The sequence below is a fragment of the Miniopterus schreibersii genome (genome assembly GCF_964146895.1).
Source record: "Miniopterus schreibersii genome assembly, chromosome: 2".
NCBI lineage: Eukaryota > Metazoa > Chordata > Mammalia > Chiroptera > Miniopteridae > Miniopterus > Miniopterus schreibersii.
Genome location: NC_138102.1, coordinates 184,047,642 through 184,059,816, shown reverse-complemented (window position 1 = coordinate 184,059,816; position 12,175 = coordinate 184,047,642). Strand labels below are relative to the sequence as shown.

Below are 12,175 nucleotides of genomic sequence, written 5' to 3'. Positions count from 1 at the left end.
TGGCCCTGGTTGCTCTCCTGTCCTCAGCAGCAATGATCACCTCCCTTTGTTGTTGGGTCCCACCTCCTCCGTCCGTTCCCACTGTCCCCTGGGCAGGTGGTCTGCAGGTCCTGCCTGCCTGGCTCGCAGAAAAGGGCAGACCAGTTGATGGGGCCAGACCACAGTCGTGTGCCAAGGGAGGCTGAGCTTGGGGCTGGCAGAGCCCTGGGCTGGGCGAAGGCTGAGTCACGGCCATAATAACCTGCGGGGTGGTGTTACGGTGACATGACACTCACTTCCGGTGGGGAGGGTGCTGTGTGTCATGCCTCAGGGCAAGTGAGCCCAAACAGAAAGGTTTTGAGAAAGGCAGGAAACGGGAGGACACATGGAAAATGTCATCCAATAGCCGCCCAGGCATCCCTTCAGCTGGAAGCGTCCGGAGCCTGAGCGCCACCCCTGCCCCTGGCCCACCTGTCACTCGGCCCGAGCGGCTTTCCCATTCCCAGGCATCCCAGGTCACAGCCATCCCTGCCCCCACGTGCCCCTCACAGTCCTGCCTTAAGACCTCCGCTCAGGTTGGCCAGGTGGCTCAGCTGGCTGGAGCATCGACTTGTGCACCAAAAGGTCGCGGGTTCGGGGCACATACCTAGGTTCCATGTTCTATCCCTGGTAGGGGCGCATAAGGGGGCAACTGATCAATGTTTCTCTCTCACATAGATGTTTCTCTCCGTCTCCTCCTCTGTCTCTAAAAAAAAAATCCATAAACAGTCCTGTCCGGTGTGGCTCAGTGGTTAGAATGTCGGTCCACGCACCAAAGGGTCTTGGGTTCAAGTCCCAGTCAAGGGCAGGTACCTCGGTGGCAGGTTTCATCCCCTGCCCCAGTTGGGGCTGTGGGAGGCAACCAATCGATGTGTCTCTCTCACATTGATGTTTCTCTCTCTCTCTTTCTCTCTCTCTCCCCCCACTCCCTCCTACCCACCCTTCCACTCTCTCTAAAAATCAATGGAAAAAATGTCCTCAGGTGAGGCTAAAAAATATAAAAAGACACCAAAGGCCCCAGCTCATGCTGTTCCTCCATCCCGGCATGCTCTTCCCTGCCCATGTCCACCTGCTGAAGTCCTGCCCACCCCTGAGGCCCACCCAGGTAAAACACCATGACCTTGAGGCTTAAACCAACTTTAGGCCCAGCCCCTGCCACTGCCCTCTGCCCGCCCTTGACGTTGCAGGCCTTGCTGACAGCACCCAGCAGGTCAGTCGGTATTCTACACTTACCTTCCTCCCACTAGGTCACCTCCCTTCCCCCAGCTCGAATATGCTCTGGTGGCCTCAAACATTTCCACGTGGCTCCACACATATTTCCCCCCATTCCTCACAGGTGCTGCTTCTGTTCTCACAGTTCTGACGCAAGAGGCTATAAATACAAGACCACTTCTCATTGTGAAAGGTGGTATCGCTCCTCGGTATCTGCCCGAGCGAGCCGAGAACCCACGTCCACACAGAAACCTGCACACGAATGTCTACAGGAGCTTTACTCATAATCGCCAACACCTGGGAGCCACCAAGATGTTCTTAGATGGCTGAACAGATAACTGGATTGTGGCACGTCCAGGCAATGCAATATTATCAGAGATCAAGAGAAATGAGCCATCAAGCTCCAGAAAGACGTGGAGGAACCTTAAGTGCATATCACGGAGTGAAAGAAGCCCGTCTGAAAAGGCCGCATGCTATGTGACTCCAACCACCTGATATGCTGGAAAAGGCACAAGTATGGAGCCAGTAAAAGGTCAGTGCTTGCCAAGGGTTGAGGGTGGGGTGGAGGGTGTGCCGGTGGAGCACAGAGGGTGCTTAGGGCAGTGAAACTACCCTGTAAGATGGACACATGTCATTATGCCTTGGTGAAGATCCACAGAGTGTGCAACCCAAAGGGTGGAGCCTAATGCAAGCTGTGGGCTTTGGTTAAGAATGTAATGTACTAAGCCCTGGCCAGTTTGGCTCAGTGGTTAGAGCCTCAGCCCTTGGACCACAGGGTCACGGGTTTGATCCCTGGCCCTGGCCGGGGTTCGAGCGGGAGGCAAACAAACCCATGTGTCTCTCTCACATCAATGTCTCTCCCTCTCTCTCTGTGTCTCTCTGTCTCTGTCTCTCTCTCCCTTCCACTCTCTCTGGAAAGCAATGGAAAAAATATCCTTGAGTGAGGGCTAAAATAAATAAAAATAATAATAATGTCCTGATATGGGCTCCTCAGTTGTAACGAAGGCGCCTCACTAACATGGATGTTAGCAATGGGGATGCTGTGGCGCGGAGGTGAGGAATGTAGGTCGGCGGGGACTCTGTGTATTTCCTGATCGATGTTTTTGTAAACCTGAAACTGCTCTAAAGAAACCCACCTCTTCTTTCTCGTCAGCACTGCTGTTCCTCCCTTGGAGACTGTGCCTCTGTCCTCTGTCATTCCTGCCTTTCCTCCCCAAAGGCCTGAGCCCCAGGAAGAGCTGATGAGCCGGCCGCGGAGCTTGCACATGGAGGGCTCGGTAGGCAAGCAGTTCTCAAGCTGCGGGTTGGGTGGCCGTGGGGGCGCTGGGAGGCCTGGGTCAGGCCTGAATTTCCACAGAGTGAGAGGGTGGTCTGAGAGGCCTTCCTGGAAGAGTCACGGGGGAGGGTCTCAGAGGAAGGGGAGCGGCATGGGTCTGGGAGGGCACACTAGCAGGTGAGGGGGGATGGCGGGAGCCAATGCAAGGAGGTGGGAGAGAGTTTGGGGACTAGATGGGTGAGGGCATCAGAGAGCCCCCAGCATCCTGACAGGCTCCGAGCCCTGCTCAGGGAGGTCCCAGGCTGGAAATACTGGCCAGAGACAGGATCTCTGCTCTCCCAGTGCCCTCTCTACTGGGAGACCTAGAGTGCCATGGGGTAGTGTGAAGGTCATGGCTTTCGAGCCAGACGAGAGCGGTATGACCTTGGATAAGTCACTTTGTCTCTCAGAGCCTCAGTTTCCCCAAGTGCAAAGCGGGGTTGTTGTGAGGAAACAGGAGCTTCTGTGTATAAAGCATCTTCACAGGGCCTGTCACCGTGGATGGATGTCATTTGCGTGGCAGCCACGATTATTACTGGGGGCTGGGAGAAGCCTGGGCCAGTTCAGCCCCTTGGGCCCTCCCAGAGCCCAGCGTGCGATCTGGGAAGGCCGACTACCCAGAGCATGACTGAGCAGGTGGTGGCTGGCTCCCAGGCCTGGTCCCGGGAGGGCCTGTCCCCGGTGCGTGCGGTCTGGGCACACAGGGCTGCTGTGACCTGTAATTAACCCAGGCTGGGCTGGACGGGTGGGCAGGCAGATGGGCTCTCCTGTGCCCACATGATACTCCTGTCAGCCTCAATGAGTGCACTGCTGCAATCTGAAACCCGAGCCACAGGCTGGAACCAGTTGCACAGAGAATAGAGTTGTCCCAACAGGAAGGGCGGGTTCAGGAGGGACAGCAGGAGGAGGCCTCGGCCCTGCTCTCCAGCACCCCAGGCCACCTAGGAGTGGCCAGGACCCAGATGCCTAGAGGATGGCTACTCAGAGCATGAACTTGGCGGGGCACTGGATTCAGCCATGGCTGGCTGCTCCTGACCCTGGACTTACACTGTAAGGAGTGTTGTTTGCACACAGCATTTAGGGATATGCCTGTGCCCCACCTCAGGCCTACAGTCCTTCTGCCCCCATTACCTGGCCCTCAGATGTGACCTTCCAAGACCTGCTTCTCTTTGAGGATCTGCTCAAACTCTGCTTTTCTCAGGAGCCCACCGAGACCCTCCAGTGTACTGCTTGGGCCCCTCTGGAGCCCTGCTCACAGCCTGCTTCCTCTGCCCCCCCACAATGAGTTGCTCAGAGGCGGGGAATGTGCATTTTTCATTCATGCCTAGGTACCCGACATCACGTGCTGCTGTGTCAGAGGGGGAGTCACCAAGGAGAGTTGCAGAACAGGGGGAACAGCATGTGTCTGGGAGGGCACACTAGCAGGTGATGGGACCGTGGGAGCCAATGCAAGGAGGTGGGTGAGGAAATCAGAGAGTAGGTGCCTGGAAACAATGTCCAGGTAAGGGGAAGGATACTGGAGAAGGAGCCAGGGGGCCTGAGTCTGAGAGGGTCCTCTGGTCTGATGGCTGTCAAAGCTCCAGCAACCCCCCTGACTTCCCTGGGCCTCGGCTTCCTCACGCTGAGGGAGGGCAGGGCTCACCTGCTCAGCCCTTGGGATCTTCTGGCTTTGATGCTCTGTGGTCCCACATGCTCCACAGGGCCCTCTGCCAATCTCTCCCACCTGCCCCCCCCCAGCCCGATACTGCACTTCAATGCTAAATCGTTGCCTGTTAACCTGCTGCTCACCCATTCTGTTCCTCAATCCTGCACCTGGGGAAGAAAAGGAATATTCCTCAAGCACGCACTTCTGAGCGTTTGCCCTGTGGCAGTCACGGCTGGAGTGCAGACGATTCGATTGAGATCCATCTGTAACCCACGCAGCAGCCTCTGGCTTGGCCTGACCCGGAGAGAAGAGAAAGTGGGTGACCATGGGCAGTCCACGGGCAGAGGAGTTGCTCGAACTTGGTGTGGGGCTGTTTGGATTGGAGGGGGGTCTGGCGGGTCTCAGGCTTGGAAGGAGGCTCCCGCAGAGGGGAGGGGGGCGGGCTGAGGCAGGGCAGGAACGGAGCCTGGGAAGAGCAGAGGGCCGTGGGAGTGGGAATGCAGGCAGCAGGGTGGGGCGGCCCGTGAGATGGAGAGATGGAGCCCACATTCCTCCGTGGGTGATAACGCCGGGGAGCTGGGCGCTAGCCTGAGCCGCAAGTCCACCTCCCCTGAAACTCGTCCTCTCGGAACAGCACCCTGAGCTCTGTCCTCTCGGGGCAGGGGGGACAGGACAGGGAGTGGGAGCCAGCGTGTCCGCTGGGGCCTGCCAAGCATGTCACCTGCTCACTTTCCCCTTTACGGAGCAGGAGGTGGCTCGGGTGAACAGGTGCACTATGGCACAGGCAATACCAGCACCAGTGGCGTGAGTGCCCACTGTGTGTTGGGCACCGTGCAAAATGCTTTGGTCCATTACCACATTTAGTTCCTCCCTCCTCCCCCCAGGTAGGGGTGAGCCATCATTCCCCTGTCCAGACAAGGACACTGAGGCCAAGAAACGAGGTGACTTGGCCCTGGACAGGTAGCTCCGTTGGTTAGAGCGTCAGCCTCGTGCACCAAGGTCTCGGGTTCGATCCCTAGTCAGGACACAAGAATCAACCAATGAATGCATAAATAAGTGGAACAACAAATCAGTGTTTCTCTCTCACACTTTCCCTTCCTCTCTCTCTAAGTCAATTTTAAAAAAAGAAATGAGGTGACTTGCCCAAATCCATAAACCTAAAACTGCCCAAAAGGCATGCCCCCCCACCCCCACCTCCACCCCCAGCAGCCCTTGTCCAGTGTTTCCCAGATGGTGATTCAATAAGTCAGGCACAGGTACACACACTGACAAGGTCCCTCCTGGTCAGCAGGACCTTTGGAAACAGCTGGTCTGGGGTCCAAGAGCGGCCCTTGATGGCTTCCCACTGTCTTCAAAACCTCTTTTTATCTTCTTAACTGTGGGACACTTTCCATGACCTCTTTCAGGTAATCAATAGCAGCGTTTTATTGGTGTGTTTATTTATAGTGTAAATATTGGTGCACAGCTTATTTTGTAAGTTCAAGCTTATTAACATTCCTTTGTTATAAAGTGAACCAATAAGAGCAATGTCATTTTTCTTTGGTGAATGTACATTTTGAGACTGTTGGGAGTTTTTTTTTTTAATTAGCTTCAGGCCCTCGCTGGTTTTGCTCGGTGGTTAAAGCATTGGCCTGAGGACTGAAGGATCTTGGGTTTGATTTCCGGTCAAGGGCACTTATTTCGGTCACAGGCTCCATCCAGCACATGCAGGAGGCAACCAATCGATGTGTCTCTCTCACATCGATGTTTCTCTCTCTCTCTCCCCCCTTTCCACTCCTCTCAAAAATCAATGGAAAAAATATCCTTGGGTGAAGATTAACAACAACGATGAAAAAAACACTAAAAATATTAGCTTCAGTATCTAATATTATTTTATATCAAGGAAATCTGGATTCCCAAAATAGTTGCGTATGATAGCAAATATCTTGTTTTACAATCACAGGATGACCTTGGTTTTATCTGATCCAGGAGCCCACAAAGGGTAAGGTGAGACTTTGCATTCAGAATGGACTCACTGTTGACTTCCAGGACTCTCCGGGACTCTTGGTAGAAAATACTTCACAATGTATCACATAAAGTCTGAGCGTTGTTAGGTCTTCATTCAAAGTCTCACTCACTCGCTTTAATGTATCAGTTTCACTATTGACACTTGTTCCACTTTGGTACCAACGGCAACATTGTAACCCTAACCCCTCAGAATGACCTTTTCCACTTAGTAAGTTAGCCAGAAGTATCTGTCAGGAACAGTGCTTTCAAAGGGCATGAGACATAAGGACCAACTGAGGAACTTGTGGAAAATGGGGTGATCCCGATGTAGGGTCTCCTGGAGATGCCCACTTTGGGAAACATTGTCCAGATGATGTGACCTTATCCCGCTGACTTTGAGTGGGAGCGGGCTTCAGGCCCACGTGTCTTGCCCAGTGGCATTGAGTGGGACATGGCATGGTGTGGCACGCGAGTGGAGCGGTGTACGTGCTGGTACAATTTTATGTGAACAGACGTGCAGGCTGGAAGGGAACAAAATAGAACAAAGCAAGAAAGGCCCGGGTAATTGCTTCCTAATCAATGACATTTACAAGGAATTCAGATCTTTACGCAACTTGGCAGGGGAGAGCTTCATTCCGAGGTATATCTAGAAATGTGTGTCTCTGGCCTCAACAGTTAACACTTTGGTATTACCAAAATATTAATGGTGCACAGTAGATGTTCTTGGGTCTCTTTTTTTTAAAAAAATCACAAATTTTAAAAAGAGCACTTTTACAAAATGTGTACAATCTCTCAGACACAACAACTACATACTGAGCTTGGTACATCCTAAGAGCGCCTTGGTGTGATCTCGAGAATCCTTGCACTTTCCCTAAGCACTAGATTCTGCGATTATCCCCATTTTACAGTTGAAAGAACTGAGACCTGAGGGTGAAGCAACTTGCCAGCATTGCACAGCTACTTGCTGCTCAGCTGCCTTCCCCACCCGTATTTCCCCTAACTTCTCATGTGTGCAATGCTCCAGCCACGCGGAACCCTCCTCTCTCCTAAGACAGCGGGATTTCTTTCCTCTGTGCTGTTCCTCTCATGATTTCCGTCCACCTTGGCTCAGTTAGATATCACTATTGTTGCCTTTCTCCTGGAGGGTTTCTCCTCTGGGGTCACCCCCTCATGCCTCAGTTGGAGGTCCCTCCTACGTCTCTTCTAGACTCTATGTCCTGCAGGGTCTTCCCAGGAGCAAAAGCAGGACCCAGGTCACCCTTCCCTGAACCCCCACCCCCACCCCCTGCCTTGCACATTGGAATTAAGTATCGAGTGAATGTCTGTAACAAACTTAGAATTTTTTTTTTTTGCTTGAAAGAAGCATGTATACCACTGTACGAGAATAGTTTACAGGCAATACAATTATATCTGGATGTTTTTATTTTTTTGAGAATGTGCTGTTCTCTGTGAAAGTATGTTTTAACCTGGGCTGTCAGTTTATCCTGGCTGTTTAGTGGGAGATGGTTCATAAAAGGCTAACCCAGTCAGCCTTGGTTCCAGACCCACGTAAGCGACACATTTTATAGGAAAGAGGGAGCAAAACGGCAGTTGACAAAGTGTGACCACATGTTAACCGTTCAGATATCGAACACTCACCTGCGCTCCCAGAGTTGCCCTCCATGTTTTTACCTGTTTTTCCCCATGGGCTCCTCGCCGCATCCCAGTGAGGAGGGCTCTGTCACTGTCCCTGTGTCACGGATAGAGGCCCAGAGGTGCAGAGACCCTTAGTGACTAGCGCAAGGCTCCTCGGCTGGGGGAGAGGGGGGCAGGGCTGGGCTCCAGGCTCGTTTGAATATGACTGAGGGAGGCTGGACGTAATATTGTGAATCATTTGTGGGGATCAAAGTTGGTTCCAGCTGGCAGAGGGGAGCCTTCTTTGGAAAAAATACCCCAATAAGCTGCAGGGACAGAAGGTGAGACCCAGAGTTCAGCGACAGTGTCAAATCACGGGGTGCAAGCACATGAGAGGAATTTTGGGTTTGTCCTGAGAGTAAGGGAAGAGAAAAGATGGGGGGGGGCATTGCCTGGGTCACGTGGCAGGTAGTGACCTCTTGGGCCAGGAGGCCAAAGGAGCTCAGGAGGTGACCCGTGTTGCTGGGCAGTGCCAGGCTGGACGCCTCCCTGCCGCAGCCTGCGGGGATCGCGATAGCCTCGCGGTCCTAGGGAAGGGGGGTTTGTGCGAGGCTTGGTAAGTGGAGAAGTTGAGGATGCTGAGGACCCGTGAGGGGACGGCCGGAGGCCGGAGGCTGAGGTAACGGACACTTGTTCAGAAACCTTGGGAAGGGCTATGGATCTCCGCAAGGCCTGGCATAGCTGTGAGGGTGGACGACACCCAGATCTTAGGGGGCTGGGAGGCCCCGGTGACGACTGGGTTCGGCAGTCACGCTCCACAGGTGTTTTGGGTGGCAGCGTGGTCCCTGTGGGCCGGGTCCTGAAGGACAGGGACCTCTTGGCATTGGCCTGTCCTGGCTCAGCATGGGGGTGCCGCCCCCCCTTTCTTTCTCAGTTGTCACCCCACGGTGACAGGCCAGCTTAGGGAGGGAGCCACCGCTGTTTCCTGTGGCCGCCCTTCCAGTCCCCGTCCGTGTGTGCAGGAGTCGCAGTTTCAGAATTCCCACCGTTTTGTATTCTGTACCCAGCTTTTTCTTTTAACCTTTTTGTTTAGCATGTCCCCCCATATTTTGCTACACTGTCCTGGTGGTCATTTTTACGTGGGTGACGTGGAACCAGGACAGGCCCGGGGTCAGGCTGACCTGGGTTTCTAATGCTGGCTCTGCCATTTACTCTCTTTTGCCCGTGCCACTCTCCCCAAAGTTACTGGTGTCAGTATTGGCCCCCCCCTACTGAAACGAAGCCGGTTCAAGTGGGATATACTCCAGTTGTGTGAGTCTGGGAGCCCTGATGGCACTGGCTCCTCTAAGTGCCTTAGGAGAGGAAACCTTCAGAAAGAATTCCCTGAACCCCCGGCCAGATGCGGTGTCGCCCTGCTTCGCCCCGGCCTCCCCTGGGCGCCCTAAAAGCCGCAAGACCCTGGCTGCACGAGCAAGCGCCGCGGAGCACAGCCTCGGAGTCACCGAGAGAATGACCCCAGCGACCCGCTCAGCCACTTAAGTAGCACTGCCCCCTTGATCGACAGGGGAAGCCTCCAATGGCGCCCAGGGGAGGTCCCTTTTGCTCGCTAGGGGGCGTTCCGCATCGGCTCTCCCATGGCCCAATCAGGTGCGCCGAAGGGGCTGAGGGGCGGGGCCCGGCGCCCAGCAGCCAATGGGACGAGCACAGCGGACGCGCAGAAGGCGGTGCGCTCGGCGCTGGCGGCAGAAGTGGCCGCTGAGGGTCAGGGCAGGGCCGGACAGCGCAGCGGCAGTGAGGGCGGGGTCCTGGCCGGAGCCGGAGCTGGAGCCGGAGCCGGAGCCGGAGACGCCGTCGCTGCCGGAGCGGGGTGCGTGGCGGGTCGGGAGGCGAGCGGTGGCCGAGGTGAGGGACGCGCGCCGGCGGTTGGGGGGGCGGCGCGGCCGGGCGCGGGGCGCTGGTCGGCGGCCGGGCCCTCGCCCTGTCAGGCCGCCGCGCCGCGCGCCGAGGGCAGCCTCCGGGGCCGCTCCGTCCGCGCGCGGGCTTCCTGCCGCCGTGGGAGGGGGTGTGTTCGGGGCCGGAGCGGGCGCGAGGGGGCGCCGGAGGAGATCTCTGAGGGGGTCGGGCGGGCGGTGGGGTGCGCCTGAGGAGGAGCGGCAGCCGGTGGGGCGCGGGGTGGGGGCTCGCCGGAGAAGGAAGTGCGGGAGGAGGGCCCGCGGGGCCAGAGGGCCGCCGCCGGAGGGGAGACGGGGAGCAGCGGGCCCGCGGGTTCAAGGGGAGCCCCGGGGTCATTGGTTCCCCGTGGCAGCGCGGGCCGCGGGGGGAGCCGCGGCAGAGGAGGGGCGTGGCTGGGAGGCGCCTGTTGGAGGGCTCGGCGCGGTCCGGGGGTGGCCTGGCGGGGGCGGGGGCGGGGGCGGGGGGAGCGGGCGGGACACATGTGCGGATGCGCTCCTTTGGGGCGCTTTGATGACCGTCCTCCATTTCCTTCCTTCCCGCCCTCCGCGTCCCTGTCCCGGCTCTGCACCGGGGCGGGCGCGAAACCCTTCCTGGCGGGCAGGCCCTCGGGCCCCGCGGGCCGGCGGGAGAGCCCGGGGCTGTCTTCCCGTTCGCGCCTCGGAGTTTTTCCCGGGACCGTCCCTGGTTCACGGAAGCGCGGGCGCCCTCCGTCGTCCTCCTCGCGTTTCGGAGAAGGCCCTGGGGCTGGAGAACCTGCGGTTTCTGCTGCTTCACTGCGGCGGTTCAGTGCGGTTCCCGCTCCACCGCTTTTGCTTTGAGACGCGGCTGGCCCGGGGAGCGCGCTGCGCCGCCGCCCGGGCCCCGCGCAGCTGCCGCCGGTGGCGCGAAGGAGGGGCGGGGCCTGCAGGTGGGGGGCGCCCTTCCCGGGTCTGGTCGTCTCTCCTCTGCCCCAACTGCCCCGTGTGTTTGTGTTTAGGGAGGGAAGGCTGCTTAGAATCTCCAGGACTACTCATTACACTGTTTACCAAACACTCCCCGGCCGTCCCGGTGAAAATCCCGAGGCCAGCTGCCCCCTTCCTCCGGGCCCGCGGCGCCTCCCCGCGCGGTTATCCCAACGCGCTGAAGCTCTGTTTCCACCCGCCCCGGGATTGAGGGGCTGGAGCCCAGGGCGCGGGCGCGGGGGCGGGGACGGGGGCGGGCAGTGCCCCTTGGGTTTCTCTTGATTCACACGGGAAACTCTCATCCGTGTGCCTTTAAATCTGATTTTAGAGTCTGGCAGTCTCCTCGGCGAGGTCGTGCTAGCGGAGATGTGAGGCCGCCACATCAGAAACTTTTCTGCGGTGTGTTTTTCTTTTGACAATTGTCTTGAAGCTCTAAAGAAACTGGCCATTAGGCTGATGCTATTTATTACTTGGGGAAGTAACATAACACAGAGGAGTAGACGAGTTGATTAGATCTGCACTCGATTCACTGTTTTGGAGAAGAATAAAAACGCATTGGAATGGAAATGGCATTCTTAGCTCATGGCTGTTGGGGAACTGGAACTTTATTGCTTTTAGTTTCAAATGTATAAGAGGTCATAATATTGAAGTAACCTAAAAGTGTGTGTATGTAAAAAGCAGTTTTGAACACACCCTGGCTTCTGGGAAATGAAGTTGGCTTTCCCTAGTCCTGGATGCCACGTCCAGATCTCTGATGGCCAGGCCACTTTTTGGGTGGGAGCTGAGGTTCCTTTGTGTAATCTTTGTGTTTGTTCTCTATTCTCTTCAAAGTCCATACACACTCAGTTAAGAGCATGATGTTCAGGCTTCCTGCTTCTGATGGGGTCCTCTGTTGTTGCAGGATGTTATGGAATGTCAAAAAGATTGCATAGATCCCTTACTAATAATGGCACCTTATGTTTAGAGATCCTGATAGCGTTTACCTAATGCTCTCTGGCCACCCTCACATGAACCTCCCAGCTGACTTGGGCCTGCCTTATCTGCCATCAGATTGTAATGGTGGCTTTGTGGAGGCCACCCTGTAGATTATGGGGTAATGACCACCTTCACATGGGTGATAGTGCTGGTTCAGTTTTTTTCCAATTGGATTGTTTGGAACTGCAGCTGCATACCTGAAGGCAGTAATGCCTTAGTTATGACGTCAGTTTGCATTCCACAGGTAGCTGCCTTTCTTTCTGGCCCTGGCAATGATCCTTCACATACCTGAAAGCATCATCAGTGCCTGAAACCTGACTGTTGATTGGTCCCAGTGGTGGTTCCCTGGGGTGGCTGTGTAGGAATTTCTTTAGTATTTAGTATTAGTATAAGGAATTCTTTAGTATTCAGATAATTAGGCTCTGTCTGCTGACTGGAGACAGTCTAAAGAGAAGTAGTCTCAAAGTATTCTATGCAGTGCAACATTCTTGGCATATGTGCAGTTCCAAAGGTAAC

General features: G+C 55.8%; 1 protein-coding gene across 17 annotated transcripts in view; it reads left to right on the top strand.

Moving 5' to 3' along the window:
* The first annotated feature begins 9,504 nt into the window (after positions 1-9,504).
* The window catches only part of PACSIN2 (protein kinase C and casein kinase substrate in neurons 2), a 114,635-nt gene continuing 111,964 nt past the window's right edge, over positions 9,505-12,175 (top strand). For 4 of the 17 annotated variants that reach the window (XM_081127326.1, XM_081127319.1, XM_081127327.1 and 1 more), the window contains exon 1: positions 9,505-9,692. The gene's annotated coding sequence lies outside the window, so the exon portion shown is untranslated. The remainder of the gene's footprint in view (positions 9,693-12,175) is intronic. The other 13 variants (XM_081127333.1, XM_081127344.1, XM_081127331.1 and 10 more) reach the window with 11 other exon arrangements.